At 30.9% G+C, this 20,470-nt stretch overlaps 1 long non-coding RNA gene across 2 annotated transcripts; it reads left to right on the top strand.

Moving 5' to 3' along the window:
• The first annotated feature begins 6,287 nt into the window (after positions 1-6,287).
• LOC126907083 (uncharacterized) lies at positions 6,288-12,756 on the top strand. Of its 2 annotated transcripts, none has more exons than XR_007704414.1 (5): positions 6,288-6,444; positions 7,859-8,051; positions 8,124-8,290; positions 8,368-8,463; positions 10,408-12,756. It is a non-coding gene; the product is annotated as an uncharacterized LOC126907083 (long non-coding RNA). The 2 variants fall into 2 exon arrangements; XR_007704416.1 differs by having other exon boundaries at positions 6,288-6,449.
• The last annotated feature ends 7,714 nt before the right edge of the window (positions 12,757-20,470 follow it).

Here is a 20,470-nt window from a genome sequence, read left to right as displayed (position 1 = left end):
AGGGGGGGATTTAAAATGACAACTTTTTCACAAAAAATTTACTTTTTCAACATAACTTTTGAAAATGTTCCGGAAGGTCTGACACTTTTATATATATCTTAAATTAAAGCTAATGTAATATACTTTAATTTGACCTCTGGACTTGTCTTCACGGCGAAAATGGCTATCAAATGCTATTTTTGTGTGAAAATTCTCGAATTCTTTATTATTTATATTATATTTAACTTTATAATGCTATAACTTATTGAAAAGTTTATGGATCCACACAATTTTTTTATGAGAAATAATATTTTTTAATAAACTCTTTTTCATTCGACATACTTTATCTTAATCAGGATATTAATAAGAAACCAGCAGATCAAGTAGCTTTTGGAATAAAACACCAATTTTTTTAAAATTAATCACTATTTAAGATTTGCATCGAAGCGTTTATTATTGATAGTGATTTTAATCACTGTCAAATATCATTATACTTGATCCAACTATGCCACGTCACCACTGTGCCGCGACCCCCCTGTGCTGGGTTTTTTTTTTAGCTTATTTTTGTAGTATTTATTTCTTAATTTATAAGTATTAGTATTTATTTTTACGTTTATTCTTTGTACTTAATAAAGGTACCCTGTTAATTAATTTCATTTAAATTGGGACATACATATTTAATTCGGTTTTTGTTAAATAACGGTCTAAATATAAAATGACTGATCAATAACAACTTTTGACCAGTATTTCACATGTTCTTACACTTTTATACCTAGTCAAGAGGAGCAATGCGACTAAAAAATGTGCTATTTGATAAAAGTAACATAGCCTGAACTCCACCATTAATTTATGTTTAAAAATATTAACTTTCGAAATACTTATTGACTTCTTTAAAATAAGTGATATTTTACTAGTTCGCATGATATTTTTTATGTATAAATAGCTAATAATAGCTTATCTATTAACATGAGTTTTTTTATTATTTAAATACTTTTTAAAGTTAGAGAAAAGACATTTTATGTAATTTTATAATAATTAACAAATTGTTCATTACAAACATAGTTTATTAAAAATTCTATGTTGGATCATTTCTTAATTAAATATTTAAGGGTGTCGCTGTTTGAAAAAATCGATTTTTTTTTACATATTTTGAAATTGTATGGTCTTAAAATATGCCTTAAGAAGGATTTTACAAAAAAATCGTTCCTTTATGGGTATTTTGGAGAGGAAACATGTTCGTGCGCGACCTTTTCGAGTGTCCTTGTGGCGCGTGACGGCTCCTCCCTTTTTTCTAATAGAAGGGCTCAGATTTAGCAGAGAGAGGACAATGCGGTCTACCAAGAATATTTTCTTGGTGAGGAAGTAAAACTTCTAGGAAAAAAAAATTCTGATTTCAGATGGAAAAAACAGGTGATCTCGCGCCATAAAGTCACCCATGTCATTTTAACGGGTACAACTTCAAGGACTTCTCAAGGGCATCCGGCACTACATCACTTGCATTGTTCAAAAATACTTTCAAAAAGTGCAAACTTGCACAAATAAAATAAAAAAAAAAACCCAGCACAGGAGGGTTGCGGCACAGTGGTGACGTGGCTTAGTTGGATCAAGTATAATGATACCTGACAGTGATTAAAATCACTATAAAAAAAAACGCTTCGAAGCAAATTTTTAGATACTGTTTAATTTAAAAAAATTGGTGGATTTGTTGTATTTAAATTATCACTTTGTTGTATTTAAATTATGGAACAATCTTTTTGTTCTAACTTATAATTATAGTAGTTCAATAATAACGCAAAATGTAGTTAATAAAGATATAATCAATCAAAATAAAACATATAAAATATTGATACACTTAAAAACGGATAAATAAATAATACACAAAATAAAAACTTAATGTCACAAACGTACCACACGAAAAGAGATTACCTTCGGTCTCCCGAGGTCTTCTCTTTCTCTCCCCTCTCTTCAATTCATTCCATTTCAACTTATATACTAAGATATAAGATATATCTTATATACATATTTTGTTTTTCTTTTTATAAAATTCATATAGTAATCATTTTCAAAAATGTTTATAAATATTTACTTCCTGATAGTAACAATAATTTGGGAATTACAATTAATCTAAACATTACAAAAGTGTTCTACATCTAGGTTTACAAATAATAGACTATATTATATTTTTGTAATAATAGATCAAGAAATTCATAGTTAAACCAAACATTACAAAAATGCTTTGTTTTCAATTTTACAAAATAATGACCTATATTACACTCCCCTATGTTAAAGTAAAAAATATGCCCTCATATTTTTAATTAGTAAATTTCCATAATAAAGGATAAAAAGGAGGGAAAGAGAAAAAAAATTGGAATTTTTGTGTAGTGAAAGTTAAATATATCTTTTTTTTTTTTTTTTTAAGAACGTTTATTATAAAATTTTAAATCTATACAGATATATGTACAATAAGTAAATATGTGAATAGGAATAAAATAGACAATGATATGGCGGTGAGGAGGAAGCTCACATTAGAGCCACCTGTGTATTATTAATTTTAAGTGGGTTAAATAATATTAAGAAGGTCTCTTGACCAGTTGCGTTTGAGGCGTCTGTCTGGATTGCCCGGAAGAATTGTTGAATGTAGCTGAGTAACGAGACGGTTTGGATGGGATTGCATTTTGGAATGTAGTCTTTTGTAATATATGTGTGCAGTTTTTTTAACTGTAGCTATTTTGAGGTCTTCGTGGAGGGAGTTGTTGGTGACGTACCACGGTGCTTTGGTTATCATACGGAGACAAATAGACTGGAACGCCTGTATTGTCCTTATGTTAGACGGCTTTGCAACACCCCAGAGCGCGATACCGTATGACCATATTGGTTGGAGGAGGGATTTGTAAAGAAGTAGACGATAGGATATGTGCTGGTTGTGTTGGATGAGCGGTTTTATTAGATGAAGACGAGTATTTAGCTGTTTCCGTTTACTTTCAAGATGAGGACCCCATGTGAGCGTTCTGTCAAATAGCAAGCCTAGGTATTTCGCTTCCCTTGCTTGTGGAATAATAGTGTTGTTGAGAATTATGTTAGGACAGACATTTTGACGAAGGGTGAAGGTGATGTGGGTAGATTTTAGTTCGTTGATTTTTATTTTTCAGGTGTCACACCACTTGGATAATATGTTGAGGTGAGATTGTAAAAATTTGCTACAGTTATGCGGATCTTGATCGGCAGCTAGTATTGCAGTGTCATCTGCGTATGTTCCGATGAGTGTGTTTGCGGTATGTGGAATGTCAGCTGTGTAGATGATGTATAAGAAAGGAGCAATGTCGCTACCTTGGGGGACTCCGGCTTGAATATTATGATAATCGGATAGTGTGGAATTAAGTTTGACTCTAAAAGACCTATTTTCAAGGTATGATTTGAGTAGTAGAAAGTATGGTGCAGGAAATATATTTTTTAATTTATATAGTAAGCCGGTGTGCCAGACCGTGTCAAATGCTTGCGCGACGTCGAGGAATACGGCAGAGCAGTATTTTTTGGATTCGAGAGATGTAGCAATAGTATCTTTGTTGATGGAATGTGGCATGTTTTGGTCGAAAACCAAACTGAAATTCAGGTATGGTATTTTTCTCTTGCGCTAATGGGAGAAGTCTGCTAAGGAGAAGCTTTTCGAGGATTTTACCGAGAACTGGTAAAAGACTAATTGGTCTATATGACGTCGACTTTTCTGGGGGTTTTTCAGGTTTTAAGATGGAGATAATAATTGCTGTTTTCCATTTAGGGGGAAATAAGAAAGGCGAAAGATTGCGTTGTAAATATATGTAAGCAGTATGATTGTTTTGGGCGGTAGATTTTTTATTATTTTGTTACTAATAAGATCGTGTCCAGGTGACTTGTTGGTCTTGAGTTTTTTGATGATTGATGACACTTCTTTGGGAGTGGTGGGTTTTGCTGGAAGGGCCATGGGTAGTGGAGACGTGTTAAATCGGTTTACTAGATCTAAGTGTGTGGTGTCCGGGAGGATTGAGTGTGGCTTGAAGACATTGGCGAAATGTTCAGCAAGTAGCTCGACCTTTTCTTGAGTGGAGACGGCTAGGGAGTTGTTTAGACGTTGAAGGGGAGGCATGACTGATTTGTGTTTTAATAGTGATTTAGTTTTCTTCCAAAGGGAGCCGTTATTTGGTGATAAGGATGAGAGGTGAGATTTGTACATTTCATTTTTGTGCTTCTTTAGTAGTTTTTTGAGTTTATTTGTTAGAGAGTTATATGTATGTCTGTCTTCAGGGTAGTGAGTGCGCTGTCATTGATTGCGGGCTCTCCTCTTCTCTGTTATGAGTAGTCTTAATTCAGGAGTAAGTTGATTGCCAGATTGCTTGTTTATTATTGGAGATAGGGAGTTGATTTTATACTGATACATAATCCACGAGGGAACACTAATTTTAAGATATATTTTTATTAAGTATATGTATTATTTATTACTTGTATTAAAATGTGATACTACAAACATCACCTATCATTTTATATATTTTTTTGTAGGTTAAATCATGAATAATTTAATCATGTACTGAGTAGTGTCATAACAATAAATAAATTATACCGTAGCACGATATCATAATTTTTGTGCCTGCTTCATACAATACTAATACTTAAATAAAAAGTTCCTATAACTATTGTTTCAATTAATATTTGTGTTGCTTATTTTCGAGTAATTTTATCAATATCGGGCTTAATTTATTATAGAAAAACTAATTTATTTTTTGTATTTAAAAATACTAATAAATTAACACACAGATATTTAGGATATTCTTAGGAATATATTTGTCTAAACAAATACTCAATTTTTATAAATCAATAAATAAAAATAAAATTTATTGCGATTAGTATTAAAAATTGAGAAGATCAACTTTGAATTGTGTTAATTATTATTGGAAATAATATCGGAAATATTTAAGAGGTATAATAGCTTTAAAATTAAAAAACTTAAAGAATATTATTATAATACGACAGTTGTTTTATCATAAATATTTATCTTATTATTTCTAAATAAAGATCAAAATAAATACATGTCTTATAGAACTTCGTCGAATTACATTTGAACCGAAAAATTTCAGTCGTTATTATTACTATTTATTTTCCAATGTTGTCATTAAAGCTTATCCATTTATGTATTTTATTATTTTTTGTGATTATATATACAAAAGGAAAATGGAGTAATAAAGAGAAAGTAGACAAACTTTGTAAGTTACTACAATGTTCGGGATGGAAAAATTTAAACGATGTCAACTTTATACAATTCTACGGTAGAAAACATTATCTTCAAAATTTGATTGAAACAGATACAAATGGCAATAATTGTGAACAAAAAACACGAGCTTTGACTATATTTCTTGAATGTACATATACAAAAGTTATAAAAAATCTTTTTACTTCAGTTATTACATATTACAAAATTGTCGAGAAAAAATTATAGAAGAAAACGACAATCTCAATGGAATAATTTGGACAGAAGAACTCATAAACATAATCTCCATTTTAATTGTTTCAATGGCAACATTGATGAAAGGAGCCATTGAAGCTTTGGATAACATACATAACAATCCATTGACTAATCTTAAAAAATACTTTATGATAAGTCCTGTATTAGAAAAAATAGAAAATATTCTTGACAAATTAAACGAACAAAAAATATCACGTGATGATTTAACGACTTACTATAGGACATTAGAAATTGTAAGATTATGTTCTTAAAGTATAAAAATAGTTTTACAAGAACAAATTATATACCATTGTGAGTTTGTACCTTGTGATACCAATGATTTATGGGATGAATGGTCTCAAGAATATGAAGTCTTTATTGACCAAAACGAAAAATTATTATTTATTAAATTCCTAACCAAAAAAATTAAAAATTATATAAAAACAGTAATTAGAGAAAATTATTTTCAACTCGGATTTAAATTTGATCCAATTACTGAAGAAACATTTATACCAACACCAACGGAATCAATAGATCCAGGTATTTATAATAAAATATATTAATTAAAAAATAAATTCAATGACTTAAAAATTATTATTTTTTGAATTTAGAGTTGAAATTTGATGCAATAGAGGAATAACCTCTAACTCCAATACAAACAGTGACTTATAAAAGTATACTTATATTGTTATTATACATCAGATGTTTAAGCATACATGTTATTTTTATTTTCTATAAATGTAGAATATACGTGTCATTTGACACTTTGGCAAATTGTTTTTTAAATCTTTAAATAATTATTAAAATATATATAAAATGATTCTATTTTAAATTTATTTATATCATAAAAAATTAATGTTTTAATTATAAGATAATCTTAATAATTACACTAGAAATTATTTTATTAATTTTTAAATTAAAATTAGAATATAAACTTAAATTGTGAATCGCACATTTATTAAACGATTGGACTTACGGAAATATATGTATTGATGGTAAGGTGCGGATGTTTTTATCATAAATAAATTTACCAGTATTTGTTAATCAGTACCATATTTGTTGGCTTGACTTATATAATTTTTTTTTATTAAAATCTTAGTTATTTTTTCTTTCATTTTATATAAATGTTACAAAAATCTGAAAAAAATTAAAAAACATTCTTTATGTTTACTTATTCATTCGACACGCTTTTTTTTTAAATAATCGGGCCATTTTATTTTATATAGAGGGCATAAAAACTTTAAAAATAAGTGTAAAAAAACGGTAGCACAGTAGGTCGCGGCACAGTGTGGACGTGGCATAGTAGGGACATGTATAGATTGGAGTGGTCCTTAGTTATGAATTATGAAAAATTTCTTTTAGAAATTCCTTGGTATCACCACCCAAATTTGTTTATATACATGTAGAAACGAACCAAAAAAACTTCACGTCAATCAGACAAGTTTAACCTGTGTCTACTGAAAAATGGGTTGAAAATTGGACAATAGGGGTAGTTTTCTAGTGTTTTGTACTTAATTCAGAAATGAGCGATCATAGAAAAAATGATAGAATATAAATTGTTGACAATGTTATGGACTATAAGTTTAGTCCTTATACATTTTTTATTTTAACTTATTAGTTTTCGAGCAATATTTAAAATTATACTATATTTTATCGATTTGCCAAAATTGGAATATTTACGAATACTACATTATATTTAACAAACATTTAGAGATACGAATACATCTTTTATACAAAAATCGTTTATTATTTAATTATTAACCAATTCAGCACAAAAATCATGTTGTGGGCTTGGTACCCCCCTCCCTCAAAAAAAATTAAAAATAAACTGTTGAAAAAAAAAATTTATTGACATTAAGTAAATAAATAGTTGATCATATTAAAAATAACTTTTTTTTTAATCTTAAAATCATACATACTAAATTTCATTATTATTAATACATATTTTTATTGTTAATTAATTAATTAAGAAAAAGAGCTGGCATTTTTGTGTATTGATTTAATTTTATAAACTTTTCAATTTGTTGATACGGTGTATTTCATTATTTACTGATACCAATGACATATCTTTATCTTTTTTCTTTCTGTATCTCCAATAGTTATTTTTAGAAATAACTGAAAGTTTACAAAATAATGGAACAGTTTGTGAATAGCTAACAGCTATTTTGTTAGAAGTGTCTTCTTTCATTTGTTTTGTTTCTGATAATATTTTCGTAAATTTTTATGATGGCGAGTTCCAGAACTAGAAATAATGTTTATTTATTGGGTAATGAATGTAGCCAAATTATTGGTAGCAAATTACCTTCTATTAAGCAAGCTTTATTAGTTTTTTTTTACAACTTACATGTAGTCAAATTAAATATTCGTGAAAGTGCTCGTCTTGCAATACGAGAAATTATAATATTTTAGAATAAAGCGAGAATACCCATACAAGAAATTCAGCATTGTATTGCTAAACTAGAAAAATTGTACAATGAATGGAGACAAATACAAAAAAATTCAAATAAAAGAACTGAATCGCAAATTATGAAGGAAGAATTATTTATGTCAAAGTCAGACGATTTATTTGACATTACTCACGCCAATGCATTAAACATGATAAGTAATTATTTTATAACTGCAAATTAAAATTTTGTTAGAGTTGAAATAAGTATGATGTTTAATAATTTTATAGAAATCTAGGAAGATCGAGATTTTTTACTTTTACAGAGTGAAAAAGAGCGAAGGGCCACATGATGGGTGTGGATACAAATTTGTTTCAAGCTGAAAAGAAAAAAGCTTCAAAATGAAAAAAACCCCATGAAGCTTTAAAGCGTTCGAAAATTGAAGAAGAAAAATTAAGTACGATGCATGATATTATTAAAATACTTAAATTAAATATAGTCGAATTTTAATTTAATTCATTGGTATCATTTTAGTTGAAACACTTTCAGATGTGTCAGTAAGTTTGGAGGACTTGAACAATGAAAACTTAATTTTAGAACATCAACCAGATCCTTCTGTTACAAATAAAGGTACAATTCAGTTAATTACACCTAGATTATCAGCTGCATTAGATAAATGCAAAATTAGTGACCGTGATGCCGTTCATTTACTATCTGCATGCCTTGATAGCCTATCAATCAATCAAAAAAATTACATTTTAAATAAAACATCTATTCAAAATATTCGGCAACATTTTCGGAAAGAAAGCACAGATAAGGTGAAGTCTAATTTTTTACAAAAAAAAGTTAATTTTGTGGTAGTACACTGGGATGGTAAATTACTACCCGATTTAACTGGACAAGATAAAGTAGATCGTCTACCAGCAATTATATCCAGCCTTGCTTTAAAGCAGCTACTCGGTGTCCCTCAAATACCATCTGGAATAGGGCTAGAAATATCATCTGCAGTATATGATAACCTTGCAAAGTGTACTTTATTGGACATAGCTCAAGCATTTGTATTCGATACAACAGCATCGAATACTGGGCGTATAAACGTAGCTCTTACACTATTAAAACAAAAGTTAGATATGGATATCTTATATCTTGCATGCCGGCACCATATTTATGAATTACTTCTCCAAACTGTAATTGTTGAAACGAAACTTCATGTATCATCAGGCCCATATATTACCCTATTTAAAAGATTTAAAAGTACTTGGAATAATATTAATACCAAGAATATTAGCATTTGGAATATTCAATTTGGAATACAAATAAAAATTTGGAAAATATTGTATCTTCTAAACGCGAAAACATTTTATTATTTTGTCAGGAAGTGATTTTGAAAAAACATCCTAGAAATGACTATGAATAATTTTTAGAGCTTGTAATTATAATTCTAGGAAATTATTAAAAAATATTATTTCTCATAAAAAAATTATTTTGACCCATACAGCTTTCAATAAGTTATAGTATTATAAATTTAAAAATGTAAAAGATAAAATCGAGAATTTTCACACAATAATAGCATTCAGTAGACATTTTCATCGTAAAGACAAAATTAAGTCCGAATTTTTTTTTGCATAATAAAGTACATTACATTAGCTTTAATTTAAGATATATAAAAGTATCAGACTTTCCAGAACACTTTCAAAAGTTAAGTTGAAAATGTTAATTTTTTGTGAAAAAGTTGTCTTTTTAAATCCCCCCCTGTGGTCAGATAAAGGGTCAAATTTACAAAAAAAATATATCAAATGATAGATAAAGACATCAAGCATCTATAAAAAAAAAATTATATTGATTTGTTCATTTTTTAAAAAGTTATGGCAGTTATTAGTAAAAAAAGTTGAAAAAATTTCGAAAATTAGCGATTTTTAAATTTGTAATTTTTTTGGAGGTTTCCCTCATATACGGGGAAGGGGGGAATTTTTTTCAATTTTTGAGGGTAATGTCTTCGACTAGATACAATTTGTGATCTTTTGACGTATCGTTGAAAGAAATCGGTTCGGTGAGAGCTAAGAAAAAGTGGTAACAGACACACAAAAAAAAAACACATCATAGTAAAACCAATACCTTCTCAGCTTCGCATCGAAGCTAAAATTCTATTTAAAGCTATATCAAATAGTGTATTTTTGTTTCACTCAGAATAATTAATAATATCGAGATACGCAGGTAGGCACAAAAGTGAACATAAACTGATTAAATTGATCTTAAAGTTTAAAATTATTCTTTTTTCATAAAGATTTAAATGTAGGTTATATTCGACGTTTTAAATATCCAAAAAAAGTTAATTTTTTTTGTTGATGATTCAAAGCCCCATATGGGCCTTTTAAAAGATTATATAATCTTTTGAGGGCTAAATTACGAGATTCGTCTAGTCAGTGGTTAAGCCAAGGTGCGTTCATGTCAGCGGTAATTTTATTACACCCCGCAGAAATCTCGTTTTAGGTAGTGCCACACAAAAACGACCCTATAAATCACGTGTGATAGTATGTGTAAACCAATAATCACAGAGTTCATCTTCTGTTGTAGGATGTAGGATGACGGTTCTTCTATTGTCCAGAATTAACGCAACAAATTATCAACAGATGGGCTAAGAGCCACGCCTGAGGCGAGGTTTCAGTGAGCAAGACCGTACCTACTTCCATCCTGCTTAGATGGGTGTCAAGCGCAGAGGGTAGACTTTTCATGTGTATGATCTTCGTCTTTAGACTTACAGTACGTGGAAAGACATCTTCATCTAACATTATCAATCGTACCGGACGTGTCAAAGTGGGGATCGACAAACAATAAGTCGTGATATTGCTCACGTACCTTCGGTGGTAAACGCTCGGATGGCATGAGATGTGTTATTCTTGATAAAACAATCAAGTTATTACTCGTAAACACTGGTTCTAATGCGTAGTGTGGTATAAACGTGCATTTGGAACTGCCCTTTATTTGGCTTACACGGTTTTGCGCCAAGCCGATTATCTCGGAGAGGTATTTACGACGCGGTAAGCTAAGACGTGATAAAAAATCTGACGTAATCGCTGATATTTGGGACCCACTGTCCATTATAACACATGCAAACGTTGGTAAGAGTAGGTGTTATCGAAAATACGCACGTCAGCAATACCTAATATTACGGAACTCTGTGCATATGAAGTACCTGAAAATGTCGGTGGCGTATTATCTGTTTGATCACCACTTGGCGCACGTTGATCCACGTGCAAAATAATGTGGTGCTTTTTTTTGCACCTTTTACACGCCGACTTTAAAGTGCATGACGATGCATCATGGTTTGAGACCCAACCCAACATAATTTGTGCGCAGAAATATGTTAACGCATTTTTTGAACAGAAATTTTTTGAAAGGTATAGCAACGATAAAGGGGATGTACACCTTTTTGACAATAAGAACACTGAATTTTATTTTGGACAGAAGGCTCTAAATTGTTAGACGCGACGATGGTTAATGAATGTTTCGAGAACTTCGAATTTTTCTGTATCGAACGCGACGCTGCTAGAATTGATCCTTTAAGATTTTACAAAATTTTACAACGTTGCTGATCAAACTTCAGCAAGTCATCCATAGTAGGAATAATCGATTGGGATATACTGTTTTTAAATAGGTGTCTCGTCGTGTTATCGAGTACACGAGAAGCAATATTAAAAACTAGACAGGTCGTCTACGTTTAAAATTTTGATTGCCCCGACATTTTCTTTAAACACATTCAGAAAAAGTTGCAAAGACAAAAGTGATTCGGGATCTCAATAATCCACTTAAGGGGTCTATCCCGTAAAGTGCGTGATTCGAAAAGAGCCTTTTCTTCCAAATTTACTTTAACGGGGCCGTGATTAGAACAAATAAATATCCACACTCGAAGGACCAATTCATGAACGCAACGTCTGGTGGTATTCTCGCGGGTTCGTTAACATTCGTGGTTTTATTTTGTCTTAAGTCTTTGGCTATGTCGAGGATAAGGAATAAGGCGAGTGGACTGTATGAATGAATGTAGAATGAATTTTACAATATATAATTATAACAATTAAATGTATTATACATGAACCATAAAATCTTATTACACCAATGTGGATAGGGGGACACTTAATACTAAGGCCACCATGGCGCTGATATAAACAAATAATAAATTATAAACGTGAGTAAGTATTAGAAAGAAGATGAACAAGCATTATACTTATCGGCTGATAATAATGTTGAATATTGAAAGGATCAATTGAAATCGACTGAAATTAGCTGAGCTACGTGTACAATATGCTGTGAACGGTACTGTGATGTATCTCAGAAAATATATAGACCTAACTGCGATGTATTGAGCGCACGAGGGTGTGACAATCGCAAATGTGATATTTTATTTTGACAACAAAAGGAACACAAAACTACTGGCTCGCAATCGCCATAGAGCTTATAGGTAAAAAAACGCAAAGATGGCGGCGGCAATGCAGACATAGAGAGAAGACCGACAACAACTCGATGTAGCACAACGATAGAATAAATAATCACAACACAACTTCTCGACAGCATAATGATGTGTATCAAACAACAACAAAAACTATTGTTCTCTTTTAACTTCGATCCTAACTTGTAAATAATTTCAATATAGTTATAATGTTAGTAAAGTATAAAAAATTGATTTTTTTTCTAATGGTAGAATCAAATGTAATTATTTTTCTTAAAATACAAAAAATGTTTTATTTTATCAGTTCTAGTATGACAAAATTTCATAATTTTGTAGCAAAGTTAAAAAAATAAAAATGCAGCTATTGATGGAAATTATTTAAATTTTCATAAAACTCAAAACCCAACCAGAATCTTAAAAAATAAATGTTTTCTAACGATTTGTAAAATGATTTCTACTACACTATTAATATTTTTACTATTCTTCTTCTTCTTCTTTTTGCTTTCGACCATTAAGATCATACATTCAAACATATATCTTGCCATTTCACCCTATCTATCGCTAGTAAATTCCAATTGGCACTTTGGTCTATCATTTGTACATCCTTCCTGACTTGGTCTTCCCATCTTAGTCGGGATCGTCCCAAGGGTCTCTTTCCATGGGGGATCTCACATTGAACCATTCGGATTAAAGTTCCTTCTTTTCTCCATGCATGTCCAGCCCATTGAAGTCTCCTTTTTTTAATTTCTCTAATTATATCAGGCATTTGGTACAGCAGTTTAAGTTCCTCGTTTTTTCGAATTCTCCATTCCCCCGTGGTCTCATCTATATACGGACCGAAGATTCGTCTTAATATTTTCCTATCGAATATCAGTAATCTGTTTTGATCTGATTTCCGTAATGTCCATACTTCACAACCATACATTACCACTGGACGGATGAGGGTGCGATACAGTTGTATCTTGAGGCTCTTCGATAACGTTCTCGCTTTTAATAACTTACTTAGTCCGTAGTAACACTTATTACCGGATTGGAGTCTTGCTTTTATTTCAATATGTTCATCGTTTTTTTGTGTCGATATTGATCCCAAATATTTGAACTCTTGCACTCTCTGAAACTTGTACTGCCCAACTTCCAAAAATGGCTGAACATGATCCGCGAGCTCTCCTCTCTGCACGATCATGTACTCAGTTTTTTCATCGTTTATTTCTAAACCTATTATTTTTGCCGTATCTAATTATTTTCCCCCTTGCTCCCTGAGATTTTCCTTCTTTTCCGCAAGTAATACTATATCGTCTGCGTAGGCCAATACTCCTATTATGCAACCTCCCAATCGTACACCGTTATATTCCCTGATGACCCTTTCTAACGCTATATTAAATAGTATGGGTGACAGAGCGTCCCCTTGTCTCAAACCAGTCGATACTGGTATCCCTTGTGATACAATATTGCCAACTCTGATCTTGATTTCCGTGTGTAGGATGTTTGCTTTGATCAGATTAATTAATTTCTGGGGCAATTTGAACTGTTTTAGTACATTCAACATAGATTCTCTATGTATGCAATCATACGCCTTCTTGAAATCAATAAATAGTACATGTACTTCTCTATTGAACTCCCACATTTTTTGGAAAATTTGTTTCAAAACAAATATCTGATCTGTGGTAGATCTATTTTGTCTAAAACCTGCTTGATAATCTCCTAAAATATCTTCTGCCCATGGCTTAATTCTGTTTAATATACATTTGGATTGCACTTTATATGTAACGTTTAATAGAGCGATACCTCTATAATTATCACACAACTGCTTATCTCCCTTTTTGTGTATAGGTTATATTAGTGCTGATTGTCATTCCTCCGGAATCACTTCTTTTTCCCAAACTTCTTTTATTAGCCCGGACATATATTCAAGCAAGCCATTTCCCATACTTTTAAGCAACTCTCCAGGGATACCATTTTCTCCGGGTGCTCTATGGTTCTTTAAATTTCTTATTTGTTCTTGAATTTCCTCCTTACTCGATGCTAGGCAGATTGTATTATTAGTTTCCATATTCTCAAAGTGGAATAAACTATCTGGTGTATTACAGTTCAACAGCTGCTTAAAATAGTTAGCCCATTTATTTGCTATCTCTTCTTTAGATGTGATTAGCGTTCCATCATCATTTTTGAGAACTTTCACCGGCTGCTTATATTCCTTACTTAAGAAGTTAACTTTTTTATATAGGTCTCTTGTATTGTGACTAGCAAAATCCTGTTCTGCCTCCTTAAGTATGTTTTGTAAATATTTTTTTTTTCGCATCTTAATATGTTACTCGCTTCCCGTTGTCTCATTTTGAATCTTTCTAACTTCACCACATTCTCAGTGTCGGACAGCCATATATTTCTAGCATTCTTTCTTCTTTCTATGGCTTCTTCGCAAATATCATTAAACCAGTTTTTTTCCTTATCTTTTGTTTCCCTATTGTTTTTTCTGCTTCATCTTGAATAAGTTGTTTTACCGTTTTCCACCTTTGTTCCACTTCTCTGCCTGACCCACTTGCAATTATTATTCTTAACATTTCCTCTATACCTTTTTGAAAATTCTCAACTACCGCTGGATTGTTAAGGTTTGTGATGTCAAACCGTCCCGTAGCTCCTCCTCTCTTTATTTCTTGTCTTCTTTTTAATTTCACTCGTAGTATACCTGCCACAAGAAAGTGATCTGAATCGCTATCAGCTCCACGTACGGTTCTTACATCTAACATACTGTTATTAAATCTTTCATTTATAAGCACATGGTCTATTTGGTTTATATGTCGTCCATCTGGTGACCTCCACGTACCTTTGTGTATCTTCTTATGTGCGAACATGGTACTTTTAACCCTTAGATTTCTTCCCGTTGCCAAGTCTATAAGTCTGCACCCATTATCATTCGATAAATGGTGTAGACTATGCCCTCCTATTATCGGCTTAAAACATTCTTCACGTCCGATTTTTGCGTTAAAATCTCCTAATATGTACACAGCCTCTTGGTATCTCACACAATATACTGTTTAACAACGAGTAGAAATCATCTTTTTCATTTTCATCCTTGTCCTCTGTGGGAGCATGCCCATTTACGAAGACTACTTCAAACCATTTTTTATCCAGTGTCAACATCGTTAATCTAGGGTTTATAACTTTAAAACTTTTTACCGCTGCTAGTAGCTAGTTATTAACCGCGAATCCACTTCCAGCTTGTCTTCTTCCGTCACAAGCACCAAAAAATAACGTTGTATTACTTATTTGTATTGAGCCCGTATCTTGCCACCTCATTTCCTGTAGTGCCACTACTCCTAACTTGTATCTTTCTATCTCTCTAACTATTGTTCCTACTACTCCAGGTTTAAATAAAGTGCGTACATTTCAGGTTTCAAAACGTAATGCCGATTTCCAGTTTTCCAGTCTAAAGTCCTTTGATCCACAATTCCGAGGCAAATTTATATTTGATTCCTGAACAAGGGATTTTTACATGATAGGTTGTTAGCCTATCGCCAACTCCATTATACCCATGGAGAGGGTAGCTCAGGGCCCCAGGTTCGCTAAACCCGTAGTACTAAATGCTTAGTACCCCCTTGAGGTAAGTCTTAACTATATTATTTCATAAAATTAATTCATTAGGCGGGAAACATCTATTCTTTTTTTATTTATAAAAAAAGTCACTTTCACCAGTCAACATACTAAACATATAACTACATTGTCTAAATTTATTATTAATCATAGATGCTCCTACTAAAACCAAATTTTCTAAAATTTGAATTTGCTTAATTATTATGAGAACTCAATGGTTTCATTAAAAAGTAATACATTGACCCAATCAAACTATTAAAAATACAGATAACAAACCATGTTTTTCATAGTATATAACTGGCAAATAAGTGTGTACAGTTAATATAAACTGTAACTGGATTATTAAAGTAATTATTTATTATAATTACACTTAATATTTCAATTATTCAAATATNATAATTACACTTAATTTTTCAATTATTCAAATATCATATATGCAGTGGCCTACCAGCGAGTATGCATGGTAGATCTGTTGGTCTACCCGACCAATTTTCAGATCTATTAAGTTTCTAGGCTCGATCCCTATGAAGTGTTTTAAAAAANCACGATCCCTATGAAGTGTTTAAAAAAAAACGAATATACGATAGCAAAATAAACGTCATTAATATGCCCCCGGAGAGGCCTTAGTTTCAATCCTATAGATAAAAATTACAATAATTATAACCGGGGCTGGTGTGAATTTTAATCCTGGACACGCCACTAGATTTTAATATGCTAAAATTTATCGTCAACCACTAGGTGAAATTGAAAATAAAAATTTTATAAAAAAAATAACGTTTATACTTCTGGTTGAAAGTAAAATAATAAAATATAATGGCCGTAAATAAAATAATAATGTGTGCTAGCTGAAAATAAAATCGTATATGTAAAATCTATTATTTTAACTAAAGTGTTGCTAAGTGACTGGAATTTTTTTTCCTATATATACGGTAAACATTCAATGAGAGTTTACGGTCTGCCGTTACTTGTGAACTGTCAATTTGTCATCGTGAATTCATTTTGTATTTTGTATAAATCAAGCTATTCAACAAGGTCATTATGGAATCGCAAAATAAGAAAATTGCAGAAGTAACCAAGCAGATCGAAGGAGGCCGGGACAAGTTGATCGAACTCCTCATTAAGACCGACAAAATTTATCGAGTGGTGATCAAACTAATTAATGATGATTTGAGAGAAATGGAATCAAACAATCCATCTCAGCCTCCCTGTACCACCTCCGTCGTGTTGCGAGACTGTTTAAAAGATCAAAGGATGAACATTTTCCGCGTTATGGACGTCTACCTTGACAATTATGATGCCGAAGAAACACAAAATATGCGGAATATTAGATCAGTGTGGGAATTTTCGCATACCTTGATCCAATTGGTCATTCCGCAATCTACCTCGTCTGAGCCCAGCATCTTAAACAATCACGGACTATTTATATTCAGCAGGCTTCGGGATATAGCTGATCAGATGGAATCTGTAGCAGGTAGAAACAAGATGTTGATGTTTAAAATGAATTTAATTCGACGTTATACTAGCGGATCGTTATATCCAAGTTGCCCATCGTCACGCCGCAATCGCTCCTTACGACGGAGTTTTCAGTGAGTCGATGCTTAAATATTTTCAAAATCTGCAACATTTGTTTTTCACTTATTTGTGGTAGATTATTTTAAACACTTAAGTTTTTTTTTATTTATTACACATTTATGTGTTTCGTTTCATGAACACTTGTTCAATTTTTATTATTGTTAACTTTTACTTGTTTATTTTGTTAATTTTCTTATTTAATTTTAAAATTTTGTTTATTTATTTTATTCTCATACAATAAGACAAATTTCATTTGTAAATTAACAATGTCAATTGTTTTTTTAAATAAATAAAACTGTATTCTATACTTAAAAAATATTTGTTAATTATTTTATTAATAACATCTTCAACATATATGAAACTTAGTTATAAATATTAGAACGAGATTCTGGAGGAACAACTACTTCCAGTGGCATGTCCAGCGAGTAAGTCGAGCAGGCCCGACTTACCTAAATCATGTTATCAGATCCATGACTGGACTCCATAAGATGTTTTATGATTGAAAAAAAATTAATGTCATTAAAGCTGATGCATACGAGGCAGCTAGACCGTAGGACGGCTAGTTGTGCACCGCACTAGAATGCCGTTTTACCTTAAGCCTGTTTAAAAAACGTTATTATTGATGCGGGATTGGGTCACCTAGGAGATGACGGCTAACTATACATCCAATAAGTAAACGAAAGTAGACAATAATTAAATAACAAATAATCACATATATTAGAAATTCCTTAGAGAGTATCTTAAATTTAAGGGGTCATAGGGGGGCCCTTAAATACTAGTAGCCGGCGAAGCGGCATAAAACAAATCTCAATTAAAACAAACAATAAATAATATTAAAAATAATATAAAACTCAGCTGTATAGATGACGTTGTTGATATTGATGAATGGACTGTATGAGATCTTGTGGTAATGGTGTCGAACATCTGAGTATGACGAGTCAGAGTGTAAATCCAGGCACGTAATGGCAGATGAGAACAGACTACGGCAATGATAATGTCTAGTGATGCTCAGAGACCAATCACTAGTGCCGTGCAAGGGCACGTAAACTTTGAGCACAAGGGTACAATAAACAAGTAATAAAAAACTATGGCGTACAACAGCCGAAAAATTTTACCATTCAAGCGAAGGCGCTTGTTACAGAGCAAGGAGTGACAAATATTTTTACTATTCCTATATTTATCATGAATTAAGTAAAAAATTACTTTAATCTAAAGTTTTAGCTTCGTTACTTTACTATGATGTGTTTTTTTTGTGTCTGTTACCACTCAATCTCATATCTCACTGGACCGATTTTGATGAATAATACGTCAAAAGATCACAAATTATATCTAGTCGAGTTCATTACCCTCAAAAATTGAAAAAATTTCCCTCGTTTCCCGTAAATGGGGGAAATCCCCCAATAAATTACAATTTTAAAAATTGGTAATTATCGACATTTTTTCAATTTTTTTTTCTTAAAACTGTGTTAACTTTTTTAAAAATGAACTAATCAATATAATTTTTATTTTTGATACCTTAGGTATTTATCTATTATTTGATATATTTTTGTGAACATTTGCTTCTTTACCTACCTACAGGGGGGTTTCGAAAAGAGAATTTTTTTTACAAAAATTAACTTTTAAACTTAATTTTTTAATATGTTTCGGAAATACTGACACTTTGATATATATATTAAACAAGATCAATATAAATAAAACAATATACTTCAATTTGAAAAAAAAATTGACCTCTGGTCTTGTCTTTATGGTAAATATTGTCACCGTATTCAAAAACATGTTATTTTTGTGTTAAAATATTCGATTTTGTATTTTATTTTATTTTAAAATACTTGACAAGGGTAGTACACAGATTGTCATAAGTCTAATTAACATAGCATAGAAAGTTAAACTTATTTAAATTTTGTTGCTTTTTTAAGTCAAGAAAAATGACTTTGAAATTTGAATTAGCTTAAATTACCATTGTTTTCAATAGACAAATGCAAGGAACGGTTGCCAAGCCGGTAACACTTACGCATTTGGGGTACAAGGTTCAAACCCACCTGTGATTTAAAATTTTTTTTCTTAATTCTTTTTGAGTTAGAAAAATATTTTTAAGTCATTTGATTTTTATCTCATTTAGATTCAATAACTTTAATATAGATCAAGGATCCTATCATTGTAGTCTGCCCTAGTTAGAAGAAATTTCTAATTTACATTAAAATTATTTTACTATATGGTTTTTTTTGGGGCTATCACTTAATTTCTCATATCTCACTCGACCTATTTTTACGATAAAATTTCAAACAAATATTGAGCTTTTCTGATAAATTTACTTTAAATTATAAAATTTACTGACTGCACATTAATCTTAACAATAACATTTTTTTAATTCTCATAAAATTTTCAATTAAATGATGTCGATTTCAAACTTGTAAGTTGTGCTAAAAGTTATGGTAGCAAATTTAACTTTTTTTATTATAAACTTTCACAAAAACAATTTTAAAGGACCAAAAATATAGGTTATAATGTCATTTTGCATTGATTATTTTTAACATAATAAATATCAACGTTAGTATTAATTTAAAAACAATTTTATTTTTGTTTTAATTATTTTTTTTATATGTAAATACTCATTATTTACTAGTTAGTAATAATATGAAAAATTAAAACTGATAGAAAATGTTTTATTGCAGATTTGAAAACAGCATGAAAAGTTGAAAAAGAAAAGTATACTTTTGCTTTTGATGAAAGTTTCTTGTAGTCCAGCGTATTTATTCATAAGTAACTAACAGTTTTTATTGAATAGTATTGCATTAAGCCCTTTAAATTTTTGTACGCGTTAAAAGTAAGGAAATATATGACTACTTTATTATTTTTATAATTTCTCCTTATAAATTACAATATTAAATTATCGAATATCAATTTCTAACTAAATTTAATGACTATAATAAGTATTTATTCATATATTATACTTTTAAACCAAAGAACCACTAATTAGGATATAATTAAGGAAATAAGAGTTTATGTTGCTTTTTTAATAATTCATCAATTTCT

This window comes from Daktulosphaira vitifoliae, unplaced genomic scaffold (assembly GCF_025091365.1).
Source record: "Daktulosphaira vitifoliae isolate Bord-2020 unplaced genomic scaffold, ASM2509136v1 Scaffold_5, whole genome shotgun sequence".
NCBI lineage: Eukaryota > Metazoa > Arthropoda > Insecta > Hemiptera > Phylloxeridae > Daktulosphaira > Daktulosphaira vitifoliae.
The sequence above is the reverse complement of the archived record's forward strand: the minus strand, read 5'-3'. Positions and strand labels throughout refer to the sequence as shown.